General features: G+C 57.3%; 1 long non-coding RNA gene across 1 annotated transcript; it reads right to left on the bottom strand.

Annotated features, from left to right (window-relative positions):
* Positions 1–7,189: 7,189 nt before the first annotated feature.
* Positions 7,190–16,694, bottom strand: LOC135364778 (uncharacterized). Its single transcript, XR_010412490.1, has 3 exons — positions 15,833–16,694; positions 9,281–9,425; positions 7,190–8,556 (listed from the first exon to the last, which is right to left on the bottom strand). It is a non-coding gene; the product is annotated as an uncharacterized LOC135364778 (long non-coding RNA).
* Positions 16,695–17,403: the final 709 nt, after the last annotated feature.

A 17,403-nucleotide genomic window follows, 5' to 3' on the forward strand; every position in this document is an offset into this window, starting at 1 on the left:
CCCAGTGGGCCCATGTCCCCCTTCCCCAAATAGAGGTGCTGTCTATGGTAATAGCATCAGGACGTGGGGCTGGCCCGGGAATAGGGAGGCTCCAGAGCATGTGCTTGCTGGGCAGCCCGGAGTGAGTGGCTTTAGCTAGGGTGACCGAGACTGTCGAGTTGAGCCCTGAACATCTGCAGCCCAGGAAACTCCACAGTCCTCGGGAAACCACTGGTCACCTTTACCTCTCAAGACTGGGGTTTCCTCTGCTGAGACTCTAGAGGTCATTCCCAGCTCCCCACACAGTGCTTTCAGTGACTGAGAAGTGACCTGCCCTCTTGGACAGACTCAACGGCCCGCACCTGTCCCCGGGAGGCCGGGCAGCCCCTGGGGCAGGCAGGCAGAGTAAGCAGGTAGGTCTCAGAAACCCAGAGGCGGAGCAGGTACAAGGAGACTTGGTGTGGCCTGGGCCTCACAGGAGGAGGCACGCTGCGGGGGGTAGGGGGTCATGGCTTCGCACAGCCCGGGGGGCCAGACTGTGGAGGAAGCAGCGCACCAAGCCCTGTACTGAGCGCTCAGCCACATGGAGGAGCCAGACTGGCCCTCAGGGGCCCCACAGTTGAATTTCTAAATCTATTGCCTTCGCTCTCTGAATTCCCCTGGCTACATCTACTGCCAAGTGACTTGCATCTAAACAAACACACAAAAAAGAAAACTGCAATAGACAACAAAGATTTGTCTGTGTTTTTTTTTTTTTAAGTGACGATGGGCTTTACCCAGAAATTAAAAGCCCCCCGGGGGCTCTCAAAGCGGGTGTCTCCACACGCCCCATGCTTCCCTGACTCCCGGCGCAGCCAGCCCCAGCGGAGGCAGACCACCCCAGAGAGACCAGCTGGAGGCCGAGTGGACGCCCATGGTCCCCACCCACACTCCAGGCCACCGGGCAGCTCTGCCTGGCACGGCCACCTGCCACACACAGCCCCTCAAAGCATCTCACCAACAGCTGCAGGGGTGGCTCGGGTTGCCAGCCTTCCAAGCTTCTTGTGCCCAAGAGACCTCACACTTCCTAGCTGGGTCGCCCTAAACACTTCACTGACCCACTCTGAGTCTCAGTTACCTTGTCTACAAAAGGAAGCAAGGGCAGCAAGGGCAGGAAGATGAGGAGGCCCTGCTCTCACCTGCTGGGCTGCAAGTTCCAGCCCAGTCTCATCCAGAACCATCCGCTGGAAGAAGAGGGGCCACAGGGGTGAGGGCAAGAGGACTAGAGGTAAATGCTGTCAAGGTCACAGTGGCCACCTCTGTGGGGCCTGCTGTCCCTCTCACCCCAGACACCTGCTGGGCCAAGTCAAATGATCCCTCCCCCCACCACATACACATGCTCTATGAGTTAGATACCCTTGTACTTGCCTGTTCACCGTCCTACATTCTCGGGGCTTCTATCCAGAATATGTTGGTGCTCCCATTTCCTTAATCAATCATTGACACTTGGGCAGGAGTGACTTGCCCAGTATCCCACTGCATAAAGCAGAGCACGGATTGCAATCTGGGCTGACAAGAGGTCTGGCTTCTTTCCACTGCACGCAAAGGTCCCACAACCAATGGCCCCGGGCTGGAAAGGGGTCTTTGCAAGCCACCAAGGTTTCCGAGCAGGGGAGTAGCCTGATTGGGTGGGCCATTCGAAGTTGGACTAAGGGCCCTGAGCCTTGGGACCCCAAGACCAGCATGGAGGCTTTGATGGGGGCGGGGGGGTGGGTCGCACAGGGGAGAAAGTGCAGAGCAAGCCATGCTAGGAGTTCAGACCACCACCCCTCTCAGCCTCTGGGGACTCAGGCGGGAAGAGGAAGCTGGGAGGAGGAGGGGTGGGGCTGGGGAGGACACGGACGGCGTGCTCCCAGCATTCCACACACGGAAGCCACTCAGCGGGCTTCGTGGGGCATCAGCTCACCTCCCCAGATGGCAGCAGCGGTGGAGGAGGGGGAGGCTGTGGCTCCCCCAGTGCAACTTGGCCAGTCGGGGCGAGCCCCCGAGCCCGCCACAGGGGCCGTGTCTGCTCCTGCACCCACTGTTTTTCCAAGCTGATTCCCCATGCCAGATTGATGAACAACGTAATAAAGGGGGCAATCACATTATTCCTGAATGCATTTTAATAAAAATCAAATAAAAGCAATTATGTGAATTTTCAAGAGGATCACCTCTCCTCCTTTCCCCGAGGTAGGAAACAGAATGAATTCAGGAAATCATTAAAATCAGAAACCCGAGCTGCGCGCCACAGCTGCGCGGGCGGCCGCCACACAAAGGCAGCAGGGGAAGCCGGCCCCCAGCGCCCGCGCCCGCGCCTCTCTCTGGCTCTTGGAGTGGAAATTCCACCTATGGGTGAAGAAGGGTAATTAAAGGCCAAGAGAGATACTTTGAATCCAGGCTGCCTTTGCCCCTTCGGTACGAACTTCCCGGCTTCAAAGGGGCCTCAGACTGCCCGCGTGAGGGCTCTCCCACCTGGCAGCTCCGGAGGCCTGCAGAGGGCGGGCACGGGGCTCAGAGTGGTCCCCAGACAAACACGGCTCTTTCCATGCAGCTCTCAGCCCAGCTCGGGGCCAGAATGCTGGGTGTGGGTGCAGAAGGACAGGGTCCCACTGAGGGGCGATGGGTCCCTGTCCCCCCCACCTGCATCCTCAGAAGGGACACAGCTTTGTGATTTGCAAGGCCCTTCCTTCCCACCTAATCAGTCATTCTAGCCCCATGTGCCCCTCAGATGAGTATGTTCTTTTGGGGCTGAGGATATTGAGGTTGGAGGGGCCCCTGTCACGCCTAAGGTCACCCCGCTGGTAAAGCAGAGCCTGGACTGGAGTTCGGTTTTCCCCAGGCTGTGAGGCAGGCCGAGGTCCTGTGGTTCAGGTGGTCTGGACACAACACAGTTTGGCCTTGCATGGCATTTACAAGAACAAGCCCAGACCACCCCCGCTGCTGTTTCCCAGGCCCGGGCCTGGCCCACCATCTCCAAACACTGTGAAGCGAGTGCGTTCATCTTCTCGGTACAAGTTCAGGATGGAGCTTCAGTGGAGTGAAACGACCTGCCCACAACCCCAAGGTAGAGGTGAGGAATCCTGGATTCACCCGGGGCCATCAGAGTCCAGAGCCAAAGATTCTGACTGCCAAGCCACAGTGCCGCCCTTATCACAGGAAAGAGACCTTCACTCAGGACCTCCAGGGTGCATTTGGGTGGTGGGGAAGAAAAGACAGCAATCATCCCTTTCCCTGCTCCCCCCCATTCACAGAGGCTAACCCACGTCACCCTCCCTCCTGAAAGGGCAGGGCGATAATGCTCCAAAAGGAGCACCAAATCCCTCTACAGTCATCTTCCTCAGCCGCCGGGGTCCTGATTCTCAGATGGAGGGCAGACAGAAAAGCAGACAGCCATAGGGCCCCTTTTAGGGCAGCCTGACTTAGAGGAGCAAACCGGAACCACGAGGCAGAAGGCGAGCAGTGGGCAACTGGCACTGCGTCTCTGGGCAGGCATGCGTGCGTGCGTTCATGTGTATTTGTGTGTACACCCTTGCGCACGTGTGCGTAGAGCCTTGTGTGTGTGAATGTGGGGGCGAGGAGTGACCGGTCCCCAGTTTGAGGCCGTCCCATCCCATCCCACTCAGCTGCGAGCTCCCCCCATCCCTGCAGCCGCTAACAGCTATGGCGCCCTCCTACAGGACGCTCAGGGAATGGCGCCCCCAAGTGCAGCAGCCAAAGGGAGGAAAGGAGGGTGCCGGGGAGGACTCTGGGTGGCTCTTCCCTGTGCCAGGCGTCCCTTGGAAGTAGGGGTTTCTGGCAGGCCCCTGGCACCCGGGGCCGAGAATCGGGCCCCGGCATCAGGGCTTCTGGTCTCAGCCTCCCATGTCCCCTGCCATCCCCCTCTGTTCTCTGAGGCTCTCCCGGGCCTCAACGGGGAAGTGGAGGTGGCACCTGGCTTTTAGGGCTAGTGCACGGGAGAGCGCAGAAGGGGACAGCAAGACAGTGTGTGAACCCTCTGTCAGGCCTGTCCCCCTAGTGCGCGGCCAACCCCACCGGTCTGACACACAGCAGGTCCTCCGTAGGCTTGTGCTGCGTGATACTCAGAAGAAAACAGGCTTGTCCAGGAGGGGGCTGAAAGCAGGAAAAGCAAGTGTGCACGTGGAGCCACGTGTGTGCACACGCATGTGTAAGCACTGGTGGACATGTGCACTCCTGGGCCCACACCCACCGACCTGCACAGGTGTCATGCACACACACACACACATCAACAGAGCAAATGGGTAAACGCAGCCCCTAGCCCCGGGCAGTCTCCTGCCAGCCTTGCCTCCAAATCCTCCATCCAGAGAGGCCTCGGAGCAATCCCGGTGGGACGTTTGAGTCCCAGCCCCTGGAGCGCCACAGGGAGGTCCTTGTGCTATCACCTTCCCCCTGATTCTGTCTCGGTCGCTCTGGAAGCACCTGCCCCAGTGGGACAGCCAGCTGTGCCTGGGATCTAGGGATGAAGGCTGCTCTTGGCAGCTACTAGAACATTTGCTCTGGGATAAGCCTGACAGAAGGGTACCCAAGGACTCAGACATGGTAGAGGAGGGCACACCCAACTCTGCTGGGGGTCACAGGACGGGGTTCACAAGGAAGGCCTCCCAACAAATGACACCTTGGAGCTGAACCTAGGAGCTGGTTTTCCCAAGCAGACTAGATGGAAAGGCATTCCCGGTAAAGGGAACAGCTCAGGCAAAAGCATGACGGTATGCCTTGTTCAGGGAATGCCCAGCTGCCCGGGGGGGGCCCCAGCCCTGCTTCTGCTGGCCACACCAGGAAGAAATGTCCTTTCAGAACACTCTCTGGGGAGGGCAAAATAGGGTACCACACTGCAGATACCCCCCAAAGCATAACAACAGGTGCAGATGGCAGCCCCTGAGGAGGAGGGCACATGGGGGCACAAGTTACTCTTCAAAGCTCCCCCTGTCCCTTTAAAGAAGGCACTTCTCCTGGGAATGCAGCATGTGATTCACTGTCTCAAAAGTGGTTAGCCGCGGATCACACCCGTGTGCTCTAACCATTTGTTCAAAAGAAGAAGGGAGTCGTGATTGAGCTTCAGGTACTGGTTCCTTCTGGGACGTGTCTATAATGCTTCAGTTCTTCAGTATGATGGTCATGAGTGTTCACTGTAATGAGTTTCATAGCTTACAGTCTTTCATATGTATGAAATTGAACATAATAAACATTTTAATTGTATTTATGCGCAAGTTTACAGGGCTGTTCTGAAACCGGGTTGGCTGAGATGCCTCTATGTGATTACCTGAGCTTGGCATACTCACGGCGGGGGGGGGGGGGGGGGAAGCGTGGGGTCTGGACTCTTGTCCAGCTCCACTGGGTCCATAGAAGACTCCAGACATTTCGAGAACAAGACCAGGTGTAGCTAGGAAGATAGGGGATGAATGCCCAGCCAACTTCCTGTACAGGATTGGACACGTCCCTTCTGCTCTTTGGGTCTCACTGTCCCCTCTGCACAGTGAGGGACTACAGGTGGCCTGTGTCCTGGCTTTGAGACTCTGCCGACGTGGGACAGGGACGTGGAGCACTCCCTTACTTGTAAAGTGGGACCCCACAGAGCTGATCTGCGAGCTGGATGGCACGAGGCTCTTTAAGACACAGCTCCTGGCAGGTAGTGACTCCTCTATAATAGTGTTTTTTTAAAAACTCACCGGAACAAAAACCCCTAGAGCAAACAGGGCGAGACTGGAGGTTGGGAGAGCTATGCTCCGGTCTGGACCCCACCACTCACTGGCCTGAAGCTTCTGGAGTCCTTTTGTCCCTGGACCTCACTCTGCTCTGGTGTAAAATGGGAACTACAGGGTCCCTTGGAGAGGAGCGAGAATGAGAAAGTTCTTGCAAAGGGGAGTGTGCTGTAAAGGCCAGGGTCAGTAACCAGAATTCTAATCCCCAAGACCCCCTCCCCAGGGGAAAAATCCCAACCTGCTGCCTGGGGGGCTATGCTTGGGGGCCTCACCCAGGGCAGCCCTAATCTCGGGGCAGGCCCAGCGCCTGTTCCTGCTCAGAGTTAGGGGCCTGGGCTGGATCAAAGGCGGAGAGAATTAGCATCACAGAGAGCCCGGGGGAGGGGAGGCCAGGATTAATTTATCTCCTCTTCCTGCTGCTCCTTCTGCAGCCCCTGAAGTTGGGGGAAGGGTAACCATCCACCCCCAAGCCCCTACCACACCCCTGAGGCCCAGTTCGTGTAGAGGGAGGCAGAGCAGGGCAAGGATTTGGGCGGGACCTGCACAGTGCACACATTCTGGAGCCATGGGCTCGAAGGGACAAGAATGAAGATGCCTGGGCCAGAGGGCCATCCGCAGAGGCTGGAGGCCAGGGGGAGGCAACGTGAGTTCACAGATCCCACCGGGTCATTTGGGGGACACAGGAGCGTGTGTGCCTGTGGGGGGTGGGGGGGAGGGTGTGTGTGTCTGCGGCAGGGTGGGCACAGTGCCTGTACCTGTGGATGTGACAGCGAGACTCATGGGGGACTGTCTCTGCGTCTGCACAACCGTGGTGTCCAGTGTGCAGGCATACGCGCATGCGTGTGGACAGAGGACCCGCTTGTGAACTTGGAAATGAGCAGAAAGGAGAAGTGTGAGGGTCCCCGCACAGGGAAACAGCCAGAAGGGGCACAGACTTGCACCTTGCAGGCCCTGCTGCCAGGCTCCGCGGGCTCTCTGCACCCCTCAGGCTTCACCCTTCCCGCCATGCAACTGCAGTGGGACCACCGGGCTTAACCTGTCCCTGCCTGTTTCCTCGCCCAAGATGGGTGTCATCAGCGTGGTTGTGAGGATTAAATTAGTTAATATAATGGAAGCATTTAAAAAAGCACTGGCACACAATGAATGCTCCCAAAGCGTTCATTAGTACAATTAGCGCTACCTGGAGGGGCCTAGTGGGCTCGAGGCGGGCCTGCCGGAGGGGAGGGTCAGCCCACAGCCTACCAGGCGCTGTCCTTGCAGAAGCCTTGGAGGGAGACTGGGTTTAAGCCAGCAGAGTTGGGCAGCCTTTGGCAATGCCAGGAAAATGGAGCATGTGGTGTGGGAAGAATCACGAGGAACAACCTGAGCCAACTTGGCAGGCTTGGCACCCGCTGGCCACGCACATGGAGCTCCTCCCACCCACCCCCTTCTGGCTTCCCGTGCCCCCCCCCCCCCCCCGCCACGTACCTCCCACCTACTTCCTACCCCAGGAGTGTCGGGCAGGGCCCCACCAGCAGCCCTGTTGCCTCCTTCTACTGGCCCCCCAAGTCCACTCTTCATGCCCATTCTGCCTATGGGGAAACTAAGGCTCTGAGAAACAGAGGGATATAACCAAGAGGCAGAGCTGGATTCAGGAACCCAGGACTCTGAGTACTCAGAGTAGCTTATAAAGAAGCAAAATGCCAATCTGGCCCCTAGGGCAGCCCAACTGGCTCTCAGTTCTTCAGGGTCTGTCCTGGCTTTCAGAGCCCCTGAAACAGTTCCCTCAGCTTTTTCTGAATCACAGACTGGACGACTAACACACCCTTCCCTATATTCACCTTATCTGCTCTACCTACCAACCGGAACACAGGAGAATGTCTAGATTGACACCTAAGTGAATTCCTAATATACCTCTTCCACCTCTGCACTTTTGCTCCTACTGTTCTGCCTTGTCCCTCCCCACCCAGATCTTCATCAGTCAAGGCCCACTGCAAATGCCACTTCTTCCACGAAGCCTTCTCTGATTGCCTAATTGCCTAATCCATTAGTGGCCTCTCAGGCTTCTGCCCCTAGGGACCTAGAGACAAGCCTCTCTTCGGCACTAACCACTTTACCTGCCCAGAGGTCCTAGAGGACAGACCAGGAGCTTCTCTGTCCACCGTGACCCCACAGGACAGGACAAGAATGTCAACAGACCGGGGTACTCCATGGACAGCCCCCCCGGCCCCCAACGGCTCCCTAAGCCTCTCTAAGCCCTTCAACCATGGCCATTTAATAGAGTGTTCCACAGCTAAGGCCCTGGAGCCGATTTTCCTAGATTCAAATCTCAGCTCTCCCACTCACTGTGTGACCTTGGGCTTGTCATCTAACCTTTCTGTGCTTCAGACTGTTCATCTATCAGTGGGAGGAATAGTTCCAATGCCACAAGGTTGTTGTGAGAATGAAATGAGTTAGCACGCCTAAGTTCTTAGAACAATACCCTGCATGTAGTCACATTGCTATATGTGTTTACCATTGTTGTTAATATTTATACTGCTGTCCTAACCAGGAGGACACACAGCACCGGACACAATCTCTGTCCCCCAGAGATGAGAGTCCCAGACAGGAACAGGAAAGGGGAGTTACATTTCTAATCCCATTTAACGGTCAGATCATCTTGGAAGGAGTTATGACCAGCCCCACTTTACAGATAGGGAAGCGGAGGCTCCCCACGGCGGTAGGAGCTTCGCTAGGGCTCACAGCCATAAGCGGCAAGGCTGGGATTCAGGGCCCGGTCGTGCAGCTCCAAAGTCCATGCTCCTTCAGCAAGCCCGCTGCCTCTCAGTCTGGCAGAGCGATAAGCCGAGTACACAGATAGCTGTAATCCAAGGTAGAAAGTGATAAGTGGCAAACAGGGACCGAGAAAGACTGTGGGAGGGCGGGCGCCTGCCTGCCTCGGGAGGGGAAGGGGTGGAGGGCAGGGCAGGCTTCTGAGAGCGGGTGACATCTGAGTACAGCCTCCAAGGTGGACAGGCCTCCGCTTGGAGGGTCCAGCGTGAGCGAAGACATGGGTGGCCAGGGCCACAGCATCTAGCAGGTGCCTGATGGGTCACAGAGGCCCAATAAATATTTGTGAAAGGGAGGGAGGAAGGAGACGCAGAGAGGGAGGGTGAGTATACCCTGACCCCACTTGGCCCAGGAACTTCCCCTGTCACGGGGAGACAGAAGTCAATTCCTCCTACTCTCTGAAGGGCTTCATGGGGGCCCAGGGGCCCCCTTGTCCTATGACACCCCAGAGAGGTAGCTCAGGACCTTCAAGCTGGAGCTCCAGAGAATTAGAGGTTTCACTCAATACCAGGAAGAAATTCCCAACACATAAAGCTGGACAGGGCTTCTCTGTGGGGCAGGCCAGTGGTGTGTTGGAGCCGGCTCGGACCGGCTCACAAGAGGCGATGGCTAAATTTTCTGGAACTCTGTGAGTTGGGTGATGTTAAGTCAGCAGCTTGACATTGGCCACAGTGGGAGTGTTTACACCATGGAAATCGGCAAACGCTATCCGTCAGGTTTTCCCCATTTTGGAGAGCCAGATGTTAAGCCCTTACCAGCACATCACTGAGCAGTGTCTGCCATGTGAGGGAGCAAGCATTCCCAGAAGGATGCAAGGAGAGAGAGTCACCTCCTGAGAAGAATGAGGCCTAGGGGTTCTCGCTTCGATGACCTCAGAAGCCCCTTTCTGGCTTCTGAGAGCTGATGAAAAGTCAGGTTTGAGAAAAAATTAATCAGAGTAATTATTCATGCTAGGAAATCATTAACCACTTGACTCAGAGCCTGGGAGTAGGGCAGGAACCTGGGGAAATGTGTAAGGTGCCACATGTTTGCAGATTTCACAGGTAGAAAGCTTTGTCCAACATCGCACGGGGAGCTGGGGACAACACTGGGACCAGAACCTGTGTCTCCAGCCTCCTAGCCAGGGCTCCTTCTGGGGCATATGCACTGGGCTGGTGGGGACAGGGACACCTTCCTACACAGTCTGTTTGCTGTCTCTCCTCCAACAAAATATAAGCTCTGTGACAGAGAGACCCCATCTGTTTTGTTCACTGTCGGATCCCCAGTGCCTAGTTCTGTGCCTGGCACATTGCAGGGAGTCAATAAACGTTTGTTAGATGAATCAGTGTGTCTGGGATCCCATCTTGTGGCAACACTTGATGAGCCATCCTCTGAGACCATTACCACTCAGGTCCCCACGCCTGCTTAGTGACATGGAATCAGAAGACCGGGTTCAAAAACCAATTCTGCCCCTTCCTGTATGACTTTGGCCAAACCACTGGGCCCCTTGAACCCTCATTTTATTTCTCTACAAAGTGGGTTGTGCAATCTCCGCCTGCCTCTTGAGGCTGGCTGTGGCACTCAGGTAAGACATAAAGTGCTTTTTACAAACTCCAAAGTGCTATACCCAGAGCAGGAAAGGGGATGCTCGGAAAGCTGGCTTTGATGGCGAGGCCAAGACCCAGGGCTCCCAGTACACATGGGATAGTGGCCAGGCTGCTGCTCTCTTTGGGCTGATGCTTGGGGTAATCTGGGTCAGACCAGCTCTTTGGAGAACAGAGGTGGGGGATGTTGCCAAACGGAACTCAAGGTTCTAAAGGGGCAGGGAGGGGAGGCTGAAATGAAGGCAGCAAGGGAGAGTTTGGGGAATCCTCTTCCTCCACAGACCACGTCTCTTGGAGCAGAGGCAGCAGGCAAACCAGGAACTTTAGACAGCACTTTTGTGCCTGCAAACCGTTTGTTGCCACGGGCACCCTAGCCCCCGCCAACCCCGAAACCGTCCCTGCTGCAAATTGCCTTAACAGGTGAGCTTGGACTGGCACTTGCCAAGTCAGGTCGGGGTGGGATGAAAAATCCTGGTAGATTCTGAAATCAAACCAGTGTTCCAAATGATTCCATGGAGAAAGGATGTCTGCCACTCTCCTAGACAGGCATCCGAAGCCCCCCGCCTTGGTACAGTGGGGGACAGGGAGGGGGTTCAGCTCACTCTGGGGTTGTGGGTGATGAGGAAGGGGGTGCCAGTGCTCCACACCCCTCCCAAGTGGCATCTGATTTTTGCAAAGGGGGTGAGGGCAGCGGGAGACTCAGAGCTGGGGCCAGGGAGGCAGGTGGAGAGGGTGCCCATGGAAGGGACGAAACGTCAGCCTGGGCCCCCGAGGGGAAAGCAAAATAGAAAGGCCCTGTGTCAGCAGCCAGGCCCCTGGCGGCCGGGCTCTCGGCTCCATTCTGTTCAGCGGGATTCTAGTTGGCACCAGCTGCAGTCAGGAACAATGCCTGGATTTCTTTCTTTCTTCTTCTTTTTAAAAAAAAATTTAATAGAGGGGAGAGAAGAACTGGAGCCACTCATTGAACAGCTCAGCACCATGGAGGCGTCTGGGACCGTGTGTCCTTGAAAAACAGCACAGACTCAGGGACCCTACAGCTGGCTCAAGGTGCAAGAAGGTACATCATACTGGGAGCCTGGGGTCCCAGCCCACTGCTGCCTCACACTCGCTGTGTGACTGGGCAGGTCCACGCCTCACTCTGGTCTGTTTCCCCAGCAGAGCTTGCCTTCCAGACCCCACCCAATGCCAACTCCTCTCCTTCCCCCAAACTTTTAGAGTGGTATTTGATGGGGACAGTCCTTTCTGATAGCCTAGGAGCTCCTGGAGGGCCAGGTCTGGCTCATCCTTGTGTGTCCCTTGCATCTCCCACTGCACTTGACCACCTGTCAGTCACTCAGGCACTCTGCTGGGTGATGGGATAGAGCACTGAGCCATCCTCTGGCCCGCAGTCTCAGCCAGGGAGGAGATGGGTGCACATCAAAATAATTCCCCTGCCTAGGGAGGTATCATGCTGGGCAGATGAAACTTCCTGTGCCTCAGTTTCCTCATCTCTAAAAATGGAGACGTTACTACCACTAATAACAATCAGCTCGTGTGAAGATGAAAGGAGTTTGTGGGCATGAGGTACTTGGTGTCTAGCACACTTTAATATGCAATCGTTATGATGATAACGCTGATGCTGGAGGCAGGGGCAGCACCACGTGGGCACTGAGACCAGGGAGACAGCACATCTGCTGGAGGTATCGAGGCAGGCCTCTGAGCATGGGGCCATGGATGTGGCCTTGAAGGTTGGTAGGGGTGTGTCCCAGGAGGCAGGAAGAGCATGAGGAGGTAAGAGTGTGTATAGAATGCTGGCAATTTCTGGACGCCACCCAGCATGGCCACAGGCATGGGGTAGGGCAAGGGGGTATGAGCCTTGAGGCCGGCAAACTGCTGTCCAGGTGAGGAAGGGAGACATGGAGGCTCGGAGCTCTTCTCCCACCCCCTCCAGTGCCAGAGAGGAGGGACCCCCCTCAGGGTGCCAGAGCTGTCAGGATAGACAGAGGAGGCTTGATCCTCCTCTGGCAGCTTGTTCCAGGCCCCCAGGAGTGCTGGACCTCCTAGCTTCCAGATGGTTCTCTGGCAGCGCTGGAGCAGAGGAGAGAGCGCTGGGTCGGGACCCCTGGCTCTTGTTCCCACTTTGACACTTCCCAGCTGTGTGGCCATGAGAAAGCCACCACCTCCTTTCGGAGATCAGTTTCATCACTGGAAAAAGGGCCATTGCAAGGTTCAGAAGATTAGCGGTACCTTGTGAAGCAAGGTGTTAAGGTCATGACCTACTCACAGCCCTGGATGGTCCCCTCTGAATACACATGTTTTCCTTTCCCTAAGAAGCCAAAGAGACCCTGGAGGGCATTCCCCAAAGCAGGGTCCCCCTAAACCCTGAGGTGCACTATAGCTCAAGAGTCAAAGGCTTAATCAGTGGCAGAAGTACCATTGAACATCCTGTGTCCCTCTCTTACTTGACAGATGGGGAAACGAGCACAGAGTCTGTGATGCACTCACGACACACGGCAAGCCGGGCAGCAGTGGGCTGGGAGTGAAGGTGTCCCAACTCCCAAAACAGGCTCTCTGTTGACTCTCCCAGGCCTCCCAGCAGTAGAAGGGGGTGGCGGCTGAGCTGGGTCTGGAACCATGGAGCAGAGGTCCATCATGAGAACTGAGAAGATAGCATACCCGGTGGAAAGGCCTGGAGAGCCAAGGCCAGGAGGCTGGGCAGGTGCGGCCTCGGAGAATGGAGTGCGCAACTTGACTGGCACAGAGGGAGGAGGCAGCCCAGGGGAACCTGCTGTGCTGAGGGGTACATCTGCTCTCTGCTGGGCCCAACCACCCACCTCTAGACACATAGTTGCCTCAGAGCTGGGCAGGGACCAAATGCCTCCTGGATCCACCAAGCTGTGAAGACTAAATCTACTCCCCGTGACCCCACTACCATGGGAGGGGACCCGATCATTCCCTGGCAGGTGAGTGAGTCTTCCCACCATCCACCCCAGAGGACTCAGAAGGTCACTTTGTCTGCACCATAGCCTGGTGAGGAATGAAGGCAAATCCCCATTCTCAACCCTGAGTTTCAGCCCCACCCACCGAATAACTGTGAGACCTTAAGCAGGTCATTTAACCTCTCTGAGTCTTTGTCCTCAGTGGGGAATTACACCTTCTGGCTTTTGTGGAGAAGATGGAATGAGAAATGCCTGGCAAACAGGAAGCTCTCAACAACAACGTGACATTCCTTCAGCCCTTTTAGTCCCTGGGCTCCCTTTTGGGGAGGGAGGGGTGAATCATGGAGGCGGAGAAGGCAGTCCTGGAGAGGTAGGAATTCACCCCTACATGTGCCAGTCCCCTGCCCCTCCAGCCCACTGAGGGCCTCCAGCCCAGGAGGCCACAGTTACTGCACCCTGTCAACGTCCTCTGCTCCCCCCAGGACCTACAGCCTCTTCCCACTGCCTTCCTCTTGGCCTCCTGGACCTCCTGGCTCCCCACTTCCCAGGCCTAGGCCTAAGCAATGGCCTTCTTTCCTGCTGATGGTTCCTGGAAGGCAAGGCAATTAATAAAACATATGTCTACTCTGAAGGTGGGTGTGGGCAGGACCCCGCATTGGCACCCACAGGCCGGCCCCGTGCAGCCCACACCCTCCTGATGGGCACTGAGCTGCCTCCGGAGCCACGTGATTTCCGGGCCCTGCGTTGGCTGAGTGGGATCTGTCTTCCAGTTCTCAGTGGCTGGGAAGTGAAAGCACTTTCTCCTCTGTTTCACCCCCAGATCTCCAGGCCCACAGAAGCCAGGGCCAGGAGGGTAGAGGCTCAGGACACGTAATCCCCAAAGAGGCCCGGCCACTGCCATGAGACCTCACCCTTGGTTTAGAGAAGCCCAGAGAGGGCTAGCAACTTGCCCAGGACCACACAGAGAGTCTATGGCTGAGGAGGCAGAGCTGGGCTAAGATGTCAACAGGAAACTTTGTTAATGAGAGCCTGAGTTTGAATCCTGATTGACCAAGTGACTCAAAGTGCAGTTTTCTCTGAAGGGGAGATAGTAATAGAGCATCTAACTCAAGGCAGTGCGAGGAGAGTTTAGTGAGCTGATGCTAAGAGGCTCTTGCCACAGTACCCAGGACACAGTAGGTACTGTATAAGTCATAGCTTCTTCCCAGACCTCCCAGGGATCCAGTCTGCCTTGTTATTTCCCTGAAAGACGAATAGAGACAGCAAAGGCCTGAGTCCCAAGGCCTGGAGGCCAGGATCCCCAGGAGGCCTGGGCAGACCCAGAGCCCAGGTGAGGTTTCTCAGACTTGCTGCCATCAAGTGTCATGCTTGCTCAAGTAGGAAGAGCTGAAATTACCCTTCGCTCGGGCCTGCTTTGTATACTGGGCTTGGCTCCTCTGCCCTCTGCAGTAGCATGCTAGTTTTCAGATGTAAAGGAAATGGGGGTCGGGGGTATCTTCTGGACAGGAGCTTTTGAACATGAGTGATCACCCCCAAGGCTGCCTCCATTCCTCATTTCCTGGAGGTGGTGAGCCCATGTCACTCACTGAGGAATTTGGACAGAAATGGTGAGAGGAGAGCATCCTGACCCATCCTGACCCATCTAGTTCTTGGCTGAAGCTGGATTCTTGCCCTCCAGGCTCTTAAACCCAGAAACTCTGTCCTGAGGTTTTGGACGGGGGGGGGGGGGGGGGGGGGGGGGGGGGGGGGGGGTTAGCTTTCTGGCTGCTACAATGCTAGAGATTTCCCAGGGGGAGCAGCTGGGGCTCCAGCCACCACTCAGCCAGCTGAATTACACCTTCCAGCCCTGGGTCAGGCCTTCAGGGGTTTCCCGGGCTACCCCGTGTCCTGACTTAGGAACCTGGGCCACCCAGAGGCCGAGGGGGAGGGGCTCAGGAATATACTCCCACAGGAATGTACTGGGACCATGCTTCTCTGGTGTGCTGAGAGGTCTGGAAGACTCTCATGCCATCCACCTTCCCCAGGGGTGCTCAGCTGCCACCTGTGCAGGAACAGCTGCTTGAAAACAGTCCATGTGACAGGTCGAAAGACTGAGGCCCGGAAAGGAGTGCCTTCCCTTGCATCTAATGGCATTGGGCGGCAGAATTTCCCCTAGGAATATCAAGCAGGTTCCCCGCATCCCCTCCCACGCCCCTGTGGACCTGAGCTGCAGTCGTCCGAGCCCTCAGGAATCCAAGCTGAGTTCGCGGGCTGTCAGACTAGCGAAGCCCTGAGAATGAATTCAGGGCTGGCAAATTCATTTTGCCTCCTTTCCCTCGGTGGTGGAAGGAGTGATCTAGCCGGCCCTGAAGGAGTTCAAGCCGAGGTCAGAGATGCCCACTGAAGGATGTTTTTAAATAGGGTGGGGGGAGGGTACTCTGGCCTGCCCCTCGCGCTGGCCCAGGGTCGGCGCTGATCACTGCCCAGGAGGCCTGGACGATCCTCGAGCCTGCGTGGCACGTCCGCGCTCTGAAGCGGACCTCGTCAATCAGGCAAAGGCCCTAGCAGGTCCAGGACGTCTTCCGCTAGTCTCAGTCCCCGGGGGAGACCCCCGCCCGGGCTGCCTCCGGGTGCCCGCCCCCCGGCGGAGTCATTGTTCTCTGACGTCACGCTGCGGCCCCGCCCCTCGACCCTCACCACCTCCCCCCCTCTCCCCACCTCCGGCTCCTGGCGCCCAAGACCCTCGCAGCCTGCAAAGCCCAGGCCTTGCAGGGCTCCCCCCGCGGCCCGGGCCGGGCTGCGCCCCCTTGCGCTCTCCCCAACTTGCCTTTGTTATTCCAGCTCCCTTCCTCGCCTCGCCTCCGACACCGCGGCAGACTGCAAAACACGGAGCGCGGAGCCTTCGCCACACCTGGAATCCGAAGCGGGCGCCGGGCCGAAGCCTCCCCCGCCTGTGCAGGGAGGAGAGTGCTTGCGTGCGCGCGAGTGTGTGTGTCCAACCCGTGACGCGCGGGCGCCGATTATGATTTGGGACTGAGGGTGCAGCAAATCACAAGCGCTGTGGGGGGGTGGTTCTGGGTGTGAAAGAGGGAGTGGGGGAGGATATGGGTTTGTATGTGTACGTGAGCGTGAGGATTTAATGCACAGGGGGATGTTTCATGTTTTGGGGGGGGTTTTTTAGTGTATTTGGTTGTACAACGATATGTGTGTGCCATTGCGTGTGTGTAAATGTGCTTGTTATGACCGTGTACACGGGTATATCTGTGAGGGCAAGTGTACGCGTGTGCGTGTTTGTGTGTGCGCGCGTGTGGAAGCGTGTTTGTAAAACTGAGTGTGGGCGCGAATGTGTGTGCTGTTTGTGTAGGAGTTTCCGTGTCAGTGGCAGTGGACGAGAGTCAAGGTGGGTGCGCACTTAAATGCTCTCCAGGGTGGCTCCGCGAGGGGAACCCCGCGAGTGGGTGCACCCAACTGCGCCTTGTGAGCGCCGTAGCTCTCCGCGGCCCCTGGCGCAGTGCCCAGCCCCGGACGTGGAACTGGGTCTGGGTCCCGGCGCCCCCACCCCGCCCACGTGCATTGGGCCTGGGGCGCTCGGGACCGGCCTCGGGGAATCCACACGCCTCTGGACCCGGCAGGGTGCAGACAGTTCGCACTGGTCCTTCCCAGTTGTCGGGGGCACCGCGCTCCAACCTCCCCCAATGTCGCCCTTGGTGGTGGTGGTGCGTGTGTAGGGGGGTGGTCCTCTGCTCGCCCCACCAGTCAGTCCCCGGGCTTTGAGAACAACCCCAAAGCCTCCTCCGGGGGAACGCTTGGGCGATCCTTGCTAGCAATTCGCTTGCCCCCAAATAGGGTACCTGACAGCGTTCCCGGCCCCAAGTGCACTCTAGTCCCGGGCGCGCCAACCAAGGGGGTGCCGGGGGTGCCGGGTGGTTTTTGCCCCCTCCCCAATGGGGTCCCTTCCTAGGCTCAGCATTTCTCCTACTCTAAACTTGCAGGAGCGGGGAGGTGGGGGCGGGCAGGGAGAAGTGGAGGAAGGGGGAGAGAAGAGGGAGGTGAGTGACGGGGGGGGGTGACGCGCGAGGCTCTTCCGAGCCACACAGGGGGGAAAGCTTGGAGAGGGCCGGGATCAGGGAGCGGAGAAGAAAGAGCAAAAGAAGGGACAGGAAAGGCGAGGGAGAGAAAGAGTCGAAAAGGAAAGAGGGAGAGTGAACGGCGAGAGCGCTGAGAGAGCGAGAGCCTAGCGAAGCTGAGCGCTGGCTGCGGCCGCGGCGGCGGTGGAGCCACGGCGCTCCGTTCCGTCCGTTACTCCGCGCCTGCTTTTGCGGGCGGCCGGCGGCGCGGGGCCCTTTGGAAATAGAATAGCCAATGTAATCTGACACTTCAACTTGCTCGGCTCCGGGC

The sequence above is a fragment of the Mirounga angustirostris genome, unplaced genomic scaffold (assembly GCF_029215605.1).
Source record: "Mirounga angustirostris isolate CCGP_5_RB_7025 unplaced genomic scaffold, mMirAng1.0.hap1 SCAF_6, whole genome shotgun sequence".
Lineage (NCBI taxonomy): Eukaryota > Metazoa > Chordata > Mammalia > Carnivora > Phocidae > Mirounga > Mirounga angustirostris.